Raw genomic sequence first — 18,169 nt, forward strand, 5'->3', positions numbered from 1 at the left:
GTTGAAGAAAATGCTAAATACAAATATATCACACATTGATATAGCAGCTACTGCGATAAATGTAATAACTCTGGAGAAAGACTGTTCCGGGTGCTCTATCCCCGTTAAAGGAGTAGTGCTAACCATCACTCAAAACACAAATATTTGTTCTTGAAACCTAATGTTTATTTGTTTAATGAGGTTTTCCCTAAGAAACGAGGCTGTGCAGTTGTTGTGCTGCAATCCCTTGCGCCTTCACTGTAGATAGCCCCAATTGGTTGCAGACCCACACAGAGCAGAGGATCATCTAATGCCATCAACGCTTCAAGTAAGACATGAAAGAATGCATATAGCAATACCTAATAATCATTACCATACCTTCCAGAATGAGAAAGTGTGGAATGCCAGCTCTGTTCACCAGTGGAAGCCTGCATACATGTTTCCTTTTGTTCTTGTCACTGTTTCCAGCTCTCTAGCAAATAAGCAGGCTCCAAAGGCAGGCTTTAAGTGCCTGTCAAGGCCTGGATTCCAAGTTCCCTTTGTGATGTGTGCAGACTGGGCAAGGAAACATGGACAAGCTGCCACTGGAAAGCATGTGTTTTTACTTTGTTCTCTTGCTCGTGTTCTAAGAGTCCTTACCATTTGGCTATATTGGTTGCCAAGTGACCTTCACCCTCGTTAGAGGCCCGCACTTCTGTTTTGGACCACTAACTTTTGTGCCAGTCACCTACCAAACTCTAACGCCTTCTGGTGCGGCTTCTAACACTTCATTAATGCACTGCATCTGGTTTTATGTCCTGAACAGATTAAACAGACAGAATTTTAAATTCTCTTACTGCCACAATGTCCTTTATAGATGAAAATGGTTTCTCCTGCCGAGGGAGAAACAATTCAGGATTAAAAAGATTGTGACATCATGGGAAAAATCATGCTTGATGCTACCAGTCTGTCAGAGGGTGAAGCATTACCAGTGTCAAAGACATCAGAACTTCAAAAGCATGGACTAAGTGGGGGGCCATGCAATGTCTAATTGAACATCTGCAACCAATGAAAGGATGAGGGCGCACAGCACCTGACACTCTTGCCTACTGGCGCAACAAAATCCTGCCAATCTGCCATCACTGTTGTGTGTCACAGATATCCGCCTCGATCATCATTATTGAATTGAGTTTCGGCTCAAATGCTGGAGATTATGCACCAGCATAAAGCAGACGGACCTCATAGGGATCCATTGTACATGCTGCCTGCCATGCTCGCATGGCGGCCAGAGTTTAATTGTAATTGTGAACACTGCTTACCATGCAAGCATGGCAAACAGCGCACACAATTGAAAGTAAACGCTGCCTGGCATGAGGCCATGCCAGATAGCATTTACTCACTTTGCACGGCAGAGTGTACGCCAACTTTTGCCTTGCACTTTTGCACTCCGCCGGGAAAATTATGAACATTTGGCATCAGGGAGGCATTTACGTTGGAGTGAAAAGGTAACTCCTCATCGTCAAATTACACCTAGGAGCACAATGAGCTCCAGTGTCTTTCCAACACTTATTTGGAGCTCATAATTGCCCGGAAGTGACAGAGTACGTTTGCAGTGCAAACAGGCCCTCTCCAGGATATTTTCAGCATTTGCAAGTGAAAAGAGACAGCGGAAGCCTCTTTACACTTTTCTATTTGCACTGTGTAGTGCAAATAGAGTAAATGCTGCCTGTACCCATGATTGATTTTCAATGGTTTGCCTATGATTTACCATGGAAACGGCCTGCTTTTTGCTCATGAAATCATTGGTTTCATGCCAGCATGAAAGTCTCATGCTGCTGTGAAGCCATTTTGTTTTTAAAGGCATAGAGCAAACGAGAGGCTCCCGTTACGCCCACACCCCCACCTTCAAAAAGAATCAATAACCCCCACAGCATGAATGGAGGCGTTAGGACAGGCATACATATGTTAAACCTGTCTTTAGCCCCTCCAGATACTCTCCCAGAGCTTGGAAACGAGCTCCATTTGTGTTTTCATCCATGTCAACCTGTCAGTTCCCCCCTCCCACCCAACCAGACTCAGGTTTTTTCATGAACTCATAATAACAAGCAGGGTCAGGAAAGAAGCAGATTTAAAGCTCAGGCCATAGATCCAAATTAATGACTCTGCGCGATAAGTTGTCTTATTTGCACCGGGTGATCCTTTTCTTTATTCTGGCATGTCATGTTAGTCTGCTGGTGGTAATTACCTTTACAGCTGCTGATATTCGTAAAACAATTGCACCCAATGACAGCATTATCACTGCAGCAGTGTTAACAATTTTGGTGTTTATGGAATAACACTGTGGTAATTCAGAAAATCCACTTTATATAGTTTTGCATTTTAATTTGCATTTCCTCCTTTATTTTGAAGGTGGATATGGGTAGGGTACTGTGCCGTTTTATCTCACTTCTGTACATTTTTTATGCACAAACGGTTCAATTCTGACACTTTTTTGCATTACATCGAATGGTGGTGAGAGTGCGGGCATCTCAGAGGCAGAGTTTTTTTTTTAACTACTTTCAATGTCCCTATTGAAAACACATTTCTTTTGCTAGATTGTCCAGCATTTGCTCCACCTTAGATGGGGGATGTGATAGGACAGCATTTACCGCTAGTGTATTCCCATTGAATTTGCAACCAAAGATGTAAGAGCTGGAATACATAGGATGAAGTAGCATATCTCTTCCACTTTGCTAATTGTATTGTTTCATTTTGGACCTTCAGCTATGCACCATCAGACTTAGTACTGTATTCACTTCTAGACGCAAATAAAAACTGCTACACCCTTTCGCAATTATGCACTTTATATACGCAATCTCATTAGTTTGAATCAATCAGTCTGGTTACATAAATGTGTTGTACACACACCAACACTTGCAAACAGCTACTTTAAAGCACAAGTACAAATCAACATTTACTTTGGCATGGCATTCAAAACATATACAATGTGTCAGATTTCAGCAGAAATTGGTTACTGTAATGATGTATACATATGAACTTGTGGTCTTCAACTTTTTGTGCCCCTCCCTTGCTCATTTGTCATTGGATGGCTCGTTATACTTCTGCAATAAATGGAAAAACTTCCACACAAATTTTAAATCCAGCTTACTTCATTAACCTCTTGGTACTGTAAAGGTTAATGAAGTGTTGCTTTGTATCAAACCTGACACATTGCCAATTATTCTGCAGGAGGGATTTCATTTATTTAATAATGCATAATTTATACTCAGCATCCAAATTATTTCTTGTCCATCTGTATTTTAGATTGGCCTTCTCCCCTTGGGTATTTTCCCGCACAGACTACTTCCTATTGCCGTTACAGAGCCAGACTGGAAAATTCACATTGAAAAGACGTTGGGGCTAGATGAGTTCAAAGGCGATACTTTAACTCCTCCAGATGTTGAATGGCAATGTCAGACATCTAGTAATGAAATTGCCAATATCATCAGGCATCTTAACAAATCCCGAGCTGCAGGGCCGGATGGTATTTGCAATGCCCTAGTTAAGGCAGAACCAGAGAAATGGGCCCAATGCCCGTTTCTGATATTTTCTCATATGGGTAAAACTGGAATCACCCCCCCCTGTCTTGGAGAGAGAGTCATATCTTATCTGTACACATAAAGGGCTTCCAGAATCTACCGGCTAACTACCGTCTTCTTGCTATGTTAGATGTGCCCTCCAAAATACTGACAAAGGTGTTGTTGTTGGAACTAAATGATTGGATTGGTGCTAATTAGATATTACCACCAAATCAGATGGGATTTATAAAGAAATCCAAAACCATCCATAACCTCTTAATACTGGTAACCTCAACAGTATGCATGGACTAGTCGGAACCTAAAAGTATACGTGGCATTTAATGATTTTTCTGCCACTTTCGACACAGTAATTAGAGGTCGATTATGGAGGGAACTGTTTTCCTGGAACATCCCCTTGGGCTTCCTTAAAATGTTGATGTTACTTCACACTGAAACTTCAGTGAGGATAAGCTTAGATATTGAGGGCAGATTATCAGCTGCATTACCAACTAGTTGGGGTGTTAAATAGGGATGTCTAGTCGCTGCCACTCTTTTCAATCTTTATCATTCCGACTTGGGTCTCGAGTTTAATAGTCCTTTACTTTGTCCAGTAAAACTAGGTCGCCAATCCACGAGTTGGCTAGCATACGCAGACGACCTGGTTTTACTGGACCATACTCCCCGTGGTCTGCAAAGCTTGATAAATGCGCTAGGCAAATTTGCTGATCTGAATGGGCTACACTTACACATTGATAAAAGCAAAACCATGACTTTTGCCCCAACAGTCGGGAATAACTGCAAGCCTTTCTGCTCTCTAAATGGCCTGGAGTTGGAAAATGTTGCCTGCTACAAGTATTTGGGTATATGTGTCCAATACAACCTAAAGTGGGATACTCATTGGTTAGAGACAAAAGTAATGTGCACCCAAGCTGCAAGAGTGATTAAACAATTTATAGGCAAACAGAGTGGAATGTATATTGAAACAACAATGCTGTTCTACCATACTGAAGTACACCCAATCATGTTCTATGATGTTGAAATATGGGATGGGAAGCTCAGGAATCTCCTCCAGCGATACGAGGCGATTACCTTAAGGCGACTCTTGGGCCTGCCACCATCACTCCCCGTTGAATACATATACTTGGAATTTGAAATAGTTGGAATAGTTTTGGGTGCAACAGTGAAGACCATCATATGTTGTGACAGACTGCTGAAATCTGACCCTGAAAGTATGATAGGCTGCTTTTTAGATGCTTTCTGCTCGATAGACAATTTCTATAAAATGGACACCTAGGGAAATATGTTAAACTTATGTTTAAAATGGCAAGAAGGCTGTTGTGGCTATTCCTCGAATGATGCAGTGTATGTGATTAAGTCACATTTGAAAGCCAAAATGCTGGAACTTAGTAAAGAACAGAATTGTGTTAACCTATTATCTGGGAATCATAGTTCTGGTTTTTGTGGGTATATATCTCACCGGGAAAACAAACCATTTTACATAATGGCATACCCCAAAGGTGCAATCGTTAAACAACATTTAAGACTAAAGTTTAACATAAGTGTGGCACTGATGACCCAAGGTGCCCAAATAGGTATAGCACGCTGTGACCAACAATATAGGCTATGTGGCACAAATGAAATGGAAACTATCGAACATTTACTATTATGGTGTGAAAGCCTGGGTGGTTTGCGCGCAAGTTACCTGAAAGCGTATAATAATAATGTTAATATGGCCGATTTAACATCCATTTCGGTTATGTTTTTAAATGGTTGCGACATCAACCTGATATTTTATGTGGTTTTATTTTATTGGAAGTTGGTGGAAATCTTTAACATTTTAGTTTGACAACATGGTTTTATGATTAAAGGGGATGACAAATCCGTGGATTAGTTGAGCGCTGGTTGGATGTGTTAGTCCATAATGTCGCAGTTGTGCAAGTTGATTATATTAATGATCAAGTCAAGTGTTTTGTCATTACAAGAATAATTTATTTCTTGGTTAGTTGGCACCAAAGAGAACATCATTGTAGTCATGAATGACAATTATTTGACATAGCGAATAGCAACACAGCCGACGCGCATTTCAACCTTGGTCTTTTTCAAGGCTGTGATACGTGAGTTGGTTAGGTGGTGAAGTGATACACATGGTGAAGTGACATTGTTGGAGGACATTAGTTTCGTAAGCAATTGTATTTCATCCAAAATGCATACAATTCAGACATAATGTTTGAGAACACATTATAACAAGATAGTCGTTTTTATATCCGTGGTGGTAAGTGGTGGTGGTGATAGTGGAAAAGAAGTAATTTATATAACAATAGATATTTGCATTTATGCATATTGACATTTATGACAATGGGCCTCATTACGACCCAGGCGGAAAACCATGGTGCTAATAGCACCATGGTCCATGCCGGTAACTTACCGACTCCGCCATGGAGAAAGGGGGAATTACCACCCCATTACAAGGTTGGCGGGGCGGTAATTCCCCCTTCCTCCATGGCCCTTCCCCATTCCCATTTTTGCCCCATAGGGCTCTATGGGAATGGGGAAGGCGCTAAGTACGGTACCGCAAATTGCGGTACCGTACTTAGCACCAAGGTCCCTTTGCGGGTCCCTACTTTAACGGCTGGTGTAGACCAGCCGTTAAGGTCGGGTCCCGCAAAGGGACCTCGTAATCAGGCGCTAATGGGTTAACGGCGCCGCACCCTTTTACGGCGCAGTTAACCCATTAGAGCCAGGGTCGTAATGAAGCCCAATGTGAGGTAATGCATGGACGATGTACCAAGGAAAGAGGAAAGAAAAAGAGAGGAGTAGTTAGTTGAACGATAGGGCCAAGAGAAATGGTATGGTATTCATAATTGAGGACATTGGATGAATCTTACCCAATTGAGTTAAGGGGAGAGCTCCAGAGAGTTGTGGACTGATCCTCCCAGTTATGGGTGCCAGAGGGGCTGGATAGCCAATCTGCAAGGATAAGTGATAAGTATCAGATTTAGGATGGGAATCCAACGGAGCGAGTATAGGTCCAGAGAACTGTGCACGTATTGTGCCGTGTAGAGGGGGTTAACCGTCAGGAAGGAGGTGTGTGGCTAAGTGAAGGTGGCTTGGTAGGAAGTTGATGGTGGATGGGTGTGGCAAGATGGATGCGGTAGACGGATGGAGTCGGGTAATGAGATCTAGACAACGAGGGGGTGAATTACCCTGGAGTCAGGGAAGTCACAGGTGATGGGGCTCAGTCCCCGGTGAAGGAGCCAGGAGACGGAGGACGTCCTGAAGAGGGCGTGTAACTACAGGACTTGCCGGTGCCGGGGTCCGGGTGCGGTCCTGTATCTGGGTTAGCATGCAGCGCGTGATCCTGTGTCGGGGTTGGCATACGGCACATGAGCTATGCAAGTCGCAGGCTTACTATTAGCTTGTTAGCAATTGTGGAATGGCTGAATATATTGAGGCGTGATCGTCCTCGTGATTGGAAGGATTAGTAATGGTTGGCACCGGGCGGTGAGTGGAGTGTTACTAGTAAGCACAATGGGTTGCTAAAAATAGGTGAGATTGTCTTGTGACGCGGAATGGCACGAGAATCTCTAAATGTTCGGGCTAGATCCCGGCAGGGGAGCAAGTGAACAGAGTGCGCCCTGTCTGTGGCGTCTATTTAAAAAAACTTACCGGTGCCGGATTCGGCCGATGCTTCTAGGACGGAGTTCTCGAGAAGCGCGTAAGCTTGGGAGGAAGCCCGCTTCCTGGTATTAAGTAAGCAGGTCGATGATTCGTTGGATGGGCGAGCGATGTGGTTGGTCGCACAAGACGGACCCGCGGATTGGTTCATGGCAGGTAGCACGTCACGGGGGCGGGCTAAGCCATGACTGGGCTTAATGAGGCGACAAGAACAGCGTGAATTCTCGTAGATAAGGTAGTAATAAAAAATATAAAATATATAGGTAATTCTGGGTCATAGGCTGAAATGTAGCCGCCCGATTGAAAAAGAGGGGGGGTGAGAAGGGAGCGAATGTAGTGTGTTCCCCTCAGCGAAAGGGCGGATTGCTTGTAGCCCATGGTTGGGGCAAGTTGCCCAAGTGGATAAGTTGGAGCGAATATAGTGTGTCCCCCTCTGCGAGAGGGCGGATTACTCGTAGCCCATGGTTAGGGCAAGTCCCCAAGTGACAATGCCAGTCAGTTCAAGATGGATGGGCAGGAGTTGAGGAAGTTGCTTATTGGGTTAATCAGGGTAGCTCGTTGCCAAATGCAATGCCAGTAAATTCAAGATGGATGAGCAGGATTTGAAAAAGTTGCTTGTTGGGTTGCTCAGGGTTACTCGTGGCCCAACCGAGGGGCACATGACCACGTGGACAAAAGGCAGGTCCAATTGGTTAAAAAAGAGAGAGAATAAGAAGAGAAGGTGTTGGAGAGGTTGCATGTTATTTTACACAGAGTTGTGAATTCTGGTGGTTAAGCAGTTGCCACGTGTGTCTCAAAAGAGCCTCATAGGATTATTCATGGATTGTTTCAAGAAAACATGGAAATCATGGTCACTGTTTAAACCAAAGGTGACAGCGGGGTATTTGCATATCAGCCTGGCTTCTTTCTGGCATAGCTGGAGTTCTCTGTCACCACCTCTTCTGTCTGTTGGTACACGAAGGTGATATCTTCCGTATTGTCCCACTGGTGTTTTTCCTGCCAGTGTAATGCAAGTGGATATCTCGTATCCTGGGCATGTAGGGAAGTGAGATGTTCTCTGATTCTTGTTCTGAGTTCCCTTTTTGTACTCCCGAAATATTTGCGATTACATACACAGTTAATAGCATACACTACATATTTGGATTTGCAGTTAATATACTGTAGGATTGTATGAATGTCGGTGGTACTGAAAGTCAAGGTCTTGGTAGTTGTGGCGAATCTACACATGGAACAGCTTCCACATTTGTAAAAACCCACTGGTTTTTTGCTGGTGAGCCAGTCGTCATTGGTTTTAGGAAGGGGTGCCATGAATGATGGACTTAGGATGTTTTTTAGTGTTCTGGTCTTGGTGTAGGTCAGACTGGGCGTGTCTGGTATCCATACCTTAATGTCTTTGTCTATTAATAAAATATGCCAATGTCTCTTCAAGATCTTCTGTACTTGGTGGCTATCGTTACAGAACTGGGTAATGTATCTTATTTGGCTCTCATTTGCTGCCTGTTTGCTGTTGCGTGCCTTGGGAGTCAATAGCAAACTCCGTTCTCTACTGTTGGCCATAGTTATGGCTGCTTGTATAGATTGCTCAGGGTAACCTCTGGCTGAGAAGCGTCTGCTAAGTATTGTGCATTCCTTTCCATAAGCTGGCCGGGTGCTACAGTTCCTTTTAGCTCGTAGGAATTCCCCTTTGGGGATGTTGTTGATTACTGATTTTCTATGGCAACTTGATGCATGCAGAACTAAGTTGACTTCAGTAGGTTTCCTGTATGTTGAAGTCATTAGCTCTGAACCAGCTGGTGTGATGGTGATATTAAGGAAGTCGATGTTCAGCTTGCTTGAAGTACCTGTTAGTTCGATGCCAAAGTTGTTTGTATTCAAATATTGTTCGAATGACTCAAGTTCTTCCATTGTTCCACACCAGATCATCAGGATGTCTTCTATGTATCGCATCCATGTGTGGATCAGTTTGTTGAAGTCGTTATTAGCAAAGGCGTGCATCATCGTATCACCGGCACTGAAGTATTCTTTAGATGTTTTACTATTTTTAGAGTTTTCTATTATTATTGGAAGTTGTAACCTCCTTTGTGATTAAATATAATTCTTTTGTATCAAACTTAATACGACAATGTATTGGAAATTTTGTAATCAATATTATGTGCATATGTTTGTGTTGTATGTTTGTATATACAAAGCCAGTGTGGCTGTTGGTATATTAAATAAATAAATAAAAATAAATAAATAATAGTCTTACATCTTTCCTTCCCTCCTGTTCTAACATGCACAAACAATGATTGGTTTCTTTCAAGGCCAATCTCTTTTCTGCTACATACTCCTAGCACTCTGAATCTTTTCTTTTTCACAATGCTCTGCTGTTCTTATTACATTTTACTTGTGTTTTTGAAACCCAAGTATGTTTATGCACCTATGGCTATGCTAGTAAATCTAACCTCACTCTACTCACCCCCCAGTTCTAAATGTTAATGTGAAATGTTAAACCACCTACTGCACACATTTCTTACATCATACATTCTCTAACATTCCCCCTTTTCTGCAGAGGACACTGATCAAAACATGGGGACTGTGCATGCTATTAACTTCTATAGCTAGAAATCTTGTGCCACATTTACAAGTATTTTCTTATTTTCTATTGGTGTCAGTCTAGCTGCATTGTCATGTATCTTTACTGTAATTGCCACTAACCATGTTATAATAACAACTATAGATACACCCAAAATGATCAATCCTCTGTCCACTGCAACTTCTCCCATGCATCTATATCTTCATCTGTCAAACTCACTTAATGTGATATTATCATTTTGAATATTCAACTTGATTGTATGTCCTTCCTTATGTTTCAGGAGATACTATATATTAGGATCCATAGGAAATGTGTTTCTTTGCAATAATTCTATTATTGTCCCTCATCCTTCCCATAAATCACCATCTACATAGAGCAATATTAGTCCTCCAACTGTTACCACAGTGTCCTCAGGTACTGTTATAAATAACACAATGTACTGCGATAGCCTTACTACAAATGATCCATGACTTGGGTGTGTGACTGTATAATTCTCTACACATGTACTGACCAACCACCTATGCTTGACTAATTTGGCATGCTCTAATACCTCAGGTTTTGGATTACTTATTGACACCTCACATCCTTCCATGACCCCTTGGTCTACTTGTAATCCATATAGTGCATTTGTTGCATCAGGTATGAAGGGTTTTCCAGTGAATATGTAATTTTGATACTTGATCTTCACACAAGTATCTAATTTTGGAATTAAGTACAAACCCATCTCTCATGTCAGCTCACCGTAATCCAGGAGGACCTGGGGAGCAGGATAAACATTGGAACAGCTGTGCCCCCTCTGTTGAAGCTAGTGTCTGTTTGGCAAATATCTGGGTACTGGCACCTTCCATAACTCTGTGGCCATGCTGCACGGCATGTCGCAGACCACATTTTCAATCGTGCATGGCCAATTGCTGGAAGCCCTCCTGTGCCATGTGTCCTAGTACATCTCCCTGCCCACCACCGCAGCACAGGAGCATGCCATGACCGCATGGTTCTTTGCTGTGGCACCCATGCCAAACGTCATTGCTGCCCTGAACTGCACCCATGTGGCATTGGTGGCCCCCCGGGCACATGAAGAGGTTTACCGCTACAGTAAGCAATATCACTCCCTCAACATCCAGGCAACTTGCAATCCTGACCTCTTCATCACACACTGCTGTGCCCGATTCCCTGGTTCTACCCACAATGCCATGGTCCTGCACAACAGTACACTGCCTGGATACATGGAGAGCCACAGAAGGCAAGGGATTCATTGAACCACAAAGTACAACCCAGCATCAAAGAAAAAACAACAGTGGCAGTTCCAAATCCATGTACTCAGATATATGACGCCATCATGGAATGGACCCAGACAGCAGACACCTGCTGAGGGACAACTAACCAACCATCAGGGCACATGCATGAGAGCAACGCACATGCCCTAAACAGGCACCATGGCATCCTGCCATGACTAAAACAGACCCTGAAAGCGACAACTGCTGGCAGTGAGCTGGGTGCATGGTGTAACACAACAATGCAAATACTTAATGCATCCACATGCAAGTACTGTGACTGTGATACATGTAGTGCAATAATTCTCAGTATGCATGCAAAGAATGTCCATCAACATGTTGTGGTAAAAGACAACACATCCACAATGCCCTGTGTCTGACACTTTTGACCTTTATCCTTCCAGGTGATGCTGTATGCCCCCAGCTATCCTGGCTCCTGACAGCTGTGCGGAATCCACAGACACCACAGGAGGTGGCCTACAATGAGGCACACGTCCGGACCAGGCTCTGCCTTGAGCGGACCTTCTGCCTCTTGAAGGTGTGTTTCCACTGCCTAGACCGGACTGGAAATGCATTAATTTATAGGCATGAAAAGGTTGGGGAAATAATGCTTGCCTGTGCCATGCTGCACAACTTGTGCCTAAGGAGGAATGTCCCTCTACACCCTGATGTGAACTAGCCACCCCCTGAAGAGGCGGACACACTGCCTGTGGGTGCTCCACTGGCACGCACTCGGCGGGAGGAGGTCAGAGATGGACGTATGATTCGTCCAGTACTCATGGACAATTTCTTTTGAACACATTTCTTTCCACATGCTATGCACCACTGTCAATATTGTGACATTAAGAATTAAACACGTAGACAGAAAGGAATGTACTAGTATTGCTTTGAGTGAACTCATGTTCAATGTAAAATGTGCAGACACCCAACACACCCTCCATCCCCACAACACCTTTCCCAACACACCCACCCCCTCCCCAACACACCCTTCCCACAACACCATCCCCAACACACCCTTGTGTGTCTTCAAATGGCCAGCCACTTGCGTGGCCTCTTTCCCTTACTAGTGTCCCCAGAACCTTTGGGGCTAGAATGCACCCCCGAGTGGCACCTAGGGGTGCTTGGCAACAAGCTCTCTGTGGGGATGATGGAGCTGGATTGCTCAGACTCTGACCCCCTGTTGCATGGTGAACTGCAAGGTGGCCTGAATAGCGTCAGCAAAGGCTGAGATGTGTTCCATTAATTCCTGCATAATCTGTCTGTAGACAGTAAGGGCAGCAGATGTTGCAGACACCTAATGGCAGTCATGGTCCATGACCCCCACACTCCTGCGTGTGGCACCCTGGATACAGTCCCGGATGGCCTGGAGGTGGAGGACCTGCGTGTCGGCAAGTGTTTCCAGGTGCACCTGGTGCTGTTCCATGACATTCAGCCTCCTCAACAGTGCTTCATCCTGTGTGACATGGGGAATGTGTGAGGGCTAGGGGAGGGACTGGGCTGAAGCACAGTGACCCATAGGACCTGATGTCTGAGTCACCCTCTGAGACCTGGCCATGTTGCCCATGATGATGGATGTACCGCTCAGGAGACATGAGGGTTTCATGGGCCCGCTTGGAGGTTGGAAGCACAATGCCTCCTGCACGCCTGCCAGCAGTTGGCACCCATCACGTCCACATTGGCCAGCTGTTGGGGGCAGTTGGAGGTGCCAGGGGTGCAGACCGAGTGGCTGTGTCCCCATCACTGCCAATGGGTGCAGTGCTGGCGCTAGCACTGGCAGGTGTGGTGCTGCTGGACCCTGAATACACATGCCATCCCTTTCACCAACCCTTCCCATCGCTGGGCAGTACAGGGGCGGTGGCTGATGGAGTAGCCCTGGAGGCCAGGCCATGGGATGTTGATAGGCCTTCCCCTCCTCATTCCAGTTCGGGTGATGTTCATTTTCGCTGCCAGGAGAAAATGCCCAATTAGAGTGGCCGTTGGACCAGTAAGGGGGAAGAGTCCAGCCACTGTGTCACCCAGGATTACCACCCGTGGATCTATGGCAAGTGACAGTCCTGTTATATACTTTATTTTAGAAAGCACCTCCTTCCAGAAAAGGCCTGCCTTTGGGCAAGTCCACACCATATGAAGAAGAGAACCAACAGTGTCAAAACCTCGCCAACAGGCTGCCAAGTAATCAGTAACAATGTGGTGCAAAGTTTCCGGGTTGAGATACCACCTGTAACAAATTGTATAGGAACATTCCCTGTCTTTGACCCATCTGGAAGACATAAGCATCCTGCACCATATCCTGAGCCACTCCTCATCCTCAATGGGCCCCCCCAGATCAGCTTCCCATTTAGCCATATATGGTAGGAGCACTACGGGGCCCCCTGTGTCCAATAACTTGTATAGCTTCGAAATCCGACCCTGTGACAACCCCCCCACCCCATAACGATAGCCCAAGGAAAGACAATGGCTTATTAGCCCCCTTCTTTGTACATGGCTGAGAAGCCCAATGATGCAGATGTGCATAGCGGAACCATTCTTTTTCCTGTAGAGTAAAGACATGTTTACATTCAGCAAATGTCATTGGCCGAGTATCTTTGTATAGCTGATGTAGATTCGACAAGCTTTGCGCTGCTCACTTCCCAAAGCCCTGCCGATCGCAGCCAGGTTGAAAACCTGGATTGTGCCATACGGGTGTGAGAGGCCACATTCCCATTGACACTCCCAGTCTGTGGAGAGCCCTCCCCATATAATACAGTATGCATTTGGTTGCTGATAGCAGAGAGAATCCCCACTCCTGGCACAGGTATCTCTTCTCCACGTAAGGTAGCTCAGTCAAGCTGACCCCTGACTGGGCTTGCTCGATTTATTTCCATGTTGGTTGTAAACTGGGCTCACCCCAAGTAAAAACATGAGAAAGATGTGTGGCTAGGTTATAGCGGAAAATATCGAGGACCCCAGAGCACCCATGCCCACTGGCCTCAACAGCACCTTCCTAGATATCCTGGTATGCTTGCTCCACCAGATAAATTTGAAGACCTTCCCCTGAAGTGTGCGGAGATCTGAGTCGGGGATCCTCACCAGCAACGCCGAGCACAGGTAAAGCAGACGCGGGATCCGATTCATTCAGACCTTCACAATCTGACCGAACCAAGATATCTCCTGGTGCCCCCTCCTTAGTAAGTCTTTAGCCAGTTCCTGGAACATTGATGGAAAATTTGCCCGAAAGACCTCTGAGATCCCCTAGGGATACACACCCCCATATAGGGGAAAGGCTCCCAGGTCCATTGTATTGGAGCAAGTGTCCCAATCACACTCCTATCCTGGGGCCTCAGAGAGACATCCAACCCATGCGATTTGTCATAGTTCACCTTGAACAAAGAGACCCGGCCAAAACCACCCAACTCCCGCATCACCTCGGCTAGAGAAGAACGTGGATTATTCAGAATAAGCAAGACATCAACTGCATAAAAAGACACTTTATATTCCATCTCTCCAACCGTTATGCCCTCTAATGCCCCACTGGCTCTAATTCAGCTAACAAGTGGTTCCATAAATAAGGCAAAAATCAACAGAGACAAAAGGCAGCCTTGTCTTGTACCCCTAGTAATTGACAGTCTGGACGGCAGTGGTCCATTAACCCTAAGGTATGTAGACTGATGTTGGTAGATTGACATCACCCAGCTGATAAACCCCGGGCCAAATACAAACCGCTCCAAAACTTTATGGAAACACCCCCAATCCACTGTGTCAAAGGCCTTATGGGCATTGAGCGCAATGATTCCAAAATCTATGCCCAAGAGTTTCCCCACTTCCAATAGGCTCAGAACTCTGTGCACATTATCGTGGATGCTCCGGATTGTATATGAGTCTGGGAAGGACCTCCATCATCCGATGGGCCAACATTTTGGAGAAAAGCATTGCGTCTATATTAGTGATGGTAATGGGGCGATATAAGTCACAAAGTTGCGGGTTTTTGACCCGCTTGGGAATCAGGACAGTTGTAGAGACCCCAATCGAAGGATCTACCAGGGGGGAACCAGGAGTTCGCGAACTTGCTCATGAAAGAGAGCCGTGTACCAGTCAGGAACCAGGGCCTTATTCTTCAAGGTCTTAATGGCCCACTCCACTTCTCCCAGCAGGATCAGCGCCTCTAGAGATTCCTGTTACTCACTTTTGAATACTGATTTAAAATGGGCCTAAAAATCCCCCCTTTATCTGTCTCCCCCCGCTGCACTACCCCTTGCTCATCACGTAAGGCTAGGACAGAGTTCCGGTTTTGGACCTTGGTAGCTTAGCCACCAAAAGGCGATTGCCACGATTCTCATTAGAGTAATAATACTGCTTGGTTATCAACATTGTCTGAGCTGTTCTGTCAGCCAGGTGCACTTCCAATTTTTTATGTGCCATACTAAGTTTGCGTAGTGCCTTACGGGATGGATCTCAACCTCTTGTGCTCTTTTCAGCCAGAGTAACCTCAACCTCTAATCCCACTCTAACCAGCTGTCTCTCTCTGCCGCTGGTTTACTGATGAGTTCCCCGCTGACTACGGCCTTCATGGCGTCCCACACAATGTCTTGTGAGGGGCCCGAGTTTTTATTTTCCCTGAAGTAATTGGAGATGACCTCCCCTAATTCTGTAGTCGCCTCAGGGTCTCTAAGTGCCGGGTCATATAGCATCCATTGGCGTCTGGGCCTCTAGGGCCTATCAAGCACCACCAGGGACACACAGGGGCATGATCAGACAGGGTGCGTATACCTAGTTCCACCCCTTGGATGCACAGATACAATGCACTAGTTGTAAGAATGAGATCCAATCTTGAGAAGCCCCGGTGAACATGTGAGTAGAAAGAGAAGTCCCTATCCTCCCTGTGAGCCAGCCTCCATGTGTATACCAACCCCAATTCACTGAGGAATAGGCCAAAAGCCGTTGAATGTTTAATGTCTAACTTGGTGGGAGGGAGAGTCTTGTCCACCACAGGGTTGGGCACCAGATTGAAATCCCTGCCTCACATGACTTGCCCCTCAGTGAAAGGGAGCACCTTGAGTAGGAAGCTTTCCAAGAATACGTCTTGACCAACATTCGGGACATATAGGGACACCAAGGTGAACATCCGATCCCACAACAAGCCTTTAACACAAACATAGCACCCCTGCCGGCCCCGTAGGACCTTAACTTTTGAGATTGGGGCTTGCTCACCCACCAAAAAGGCCACTCCCCATTTTTTCTCCCCTCCAGAGGTGAAAAACGGACTCAGGAATGCCCTATTTTTCATGCGCGTCTCATTGTGTACAAGCTGGTGAGTCTCCTACAGGAACACAATGGAGAGGGACATATCCTTCAGCTTGACTAACACAGACTTACTTTTCACTGCAGAATTAAAACCTTATACATTCCATGTGCCCAATAATAGTAGGTCTTTCCCCTCAGTATCAATCGCTACATTAGCGAATATTCCCCCGCAAATCAAGGTGCCCTCCCCCATCCTTACAACCTGTACTGTCAACATGCTAGTTTCATAAACTAAGTGTCTGTCCCAAAGTAAACATTTATGAACTAACCCCCAATGCGCTTACCCCAACCACAAACCATGCTCAAACATGAGCGACTTCCAGACATCTGGAAACTCCGTCAGGAACCCGACTTGGAGAGCAGAGAGGAACCATAACTCCAAGCAACACCCCCTCCCAGCATTGCCCCTGCTGATAAATCAAACCCCCTACCCCGGATCGCTACCTCTCAAACCCGTAAAAAACAAACCATCAAAAACAGCTTCAAAGGAGGCATCACTCCAACAAATAAGCTAACACTCAAGACCGCAGGTCATTCAAGTTTTTTTGGGTGGTCCCTTCACCTGCTACCCCTTGCCCACCTTATGTGAGGAGACTGGAGTATCACACTGGCACGGTTCCTGTACTCCCTCAGGATTCCCTCATCCCCTCTGGATTTAGCCAATTGTCCAATTCCTTCTGTGATCGGACCACCCAGGACCTCCCTTGTTGAGTGAAGTGGAGTGCAGTGGGAAAGCCCCACCTATAGGGTACTTCTCTTGCCTGCAGCCACTCAGTCAACAGGCTTAATGCCTTTCGCTTTACCAAAGTCGTTGACGCCAAATCCTGATACAGGGAGAAGGACATGTTGCGAAACGCGATGGACTGAAAGGGTCTTGCCGCAGCCATTATGCATTCCATGAGTTCCAAGAAGTGAACCCAGGACAGTACCTCAGCAGGCCTGTCCTGGGTCAGGGCAGCACGAGATCTGGCCGGGTGAGTCCTGTCAAGTTCAATCTCATGATCTTCAGGCAGTTTAAAAATGGAACGAAAGAGGTCTGCCACAAATTTGGGTAGGTCTTGAACTCGCACCGTTGAGGAAATGCCCCAGATCCGGATGGTATTTCTGCAGGAGTGATTCTCCCCATCCTCCTGCTTGTCCTCCAGGGCCTCACAGCAGGCCTCCATGGTCTCAAGTCGATTGGAGCACTCACCCACTTCATAGGACTACTTACAGAGGGGATCCTTCACCTCTGACACCCTGTGCTCAGTCTCTGAGACTCTTTTGTCCAATGCTACGATTTTGTGGGAGAGTTCCTCTGTGCTCTTGTGGATCTCTTTGTGTATTTTAACTAAAAGCTCCTGCAGGTCAGACTTAGTAGACATCTGTGCGAGCATAGCCGGGAGAGGGTCGAACCCGTGCACTGCAAAACACTGCACTACACCGCACCGGATGCATTTAAATTTTGCGTAATTTCTGTGCTTTTCTCTTTCCAGATTACTCCCAAAAATGAAAATCTATTGGATGAATGAATCCAAAATCAAAGAAAATTAGATTACTAAGTACCTGTCTACAGAACCCGTACAGAATATGGGTGCTTTTGCTAGTATACACATAAACAAGGCATGGCATTAATATTAGAAGAACCTATATGTGTATGGTAATTCTGTTTTAAAGAGGACTTGGAGTTGAAATCCAGTCACACAAAAGTGGGCTATTAAAGGCAAGCCAGCTTGATGTAAAGGTGGGAAAGTCAAGAGAATTGTGTTGTCCTGTGTGAGGTGCTGATATTGCAGGCCTGCAAAGATGATTTGTATTCAGATTTGCAGCATATGATTCCTGCATTGTGTGGCTGAATTGTATCCGTCCAACAC

The 18,169-nt window shown here is 45.5% G+C and overlaps 1 protein-coding gene across 5 annotated transcripts in view; it reads right to left on the minus strand.

Annotated features, from left to right (window-relative positions):
* Positions 1-18,169, minus strand: part of LOC138467666 (protein unc-93 homolog A-like) — a 366,337-nt gene that overhangs the window by 106,769 nt on the left and 241,399 nt on the right. The window lies entirely within an intron of this gene.

The sequence above is a fragment of the Ambystoma mexicanum genome, chromosome 4q, assembly GCF_040938575.1.
Source record: "Ambystoma mexicanum isolate Mex_15411 chromosome 4q, UKY_AmexF1_1, whole genome shotgun sequence".
Lineage (NCBI taxonomy): Eukaryota > Metazoa > Chordata > Amphibia > Caudata > Ambystomatidae > Ambystoma > Ambystoma mexicanum.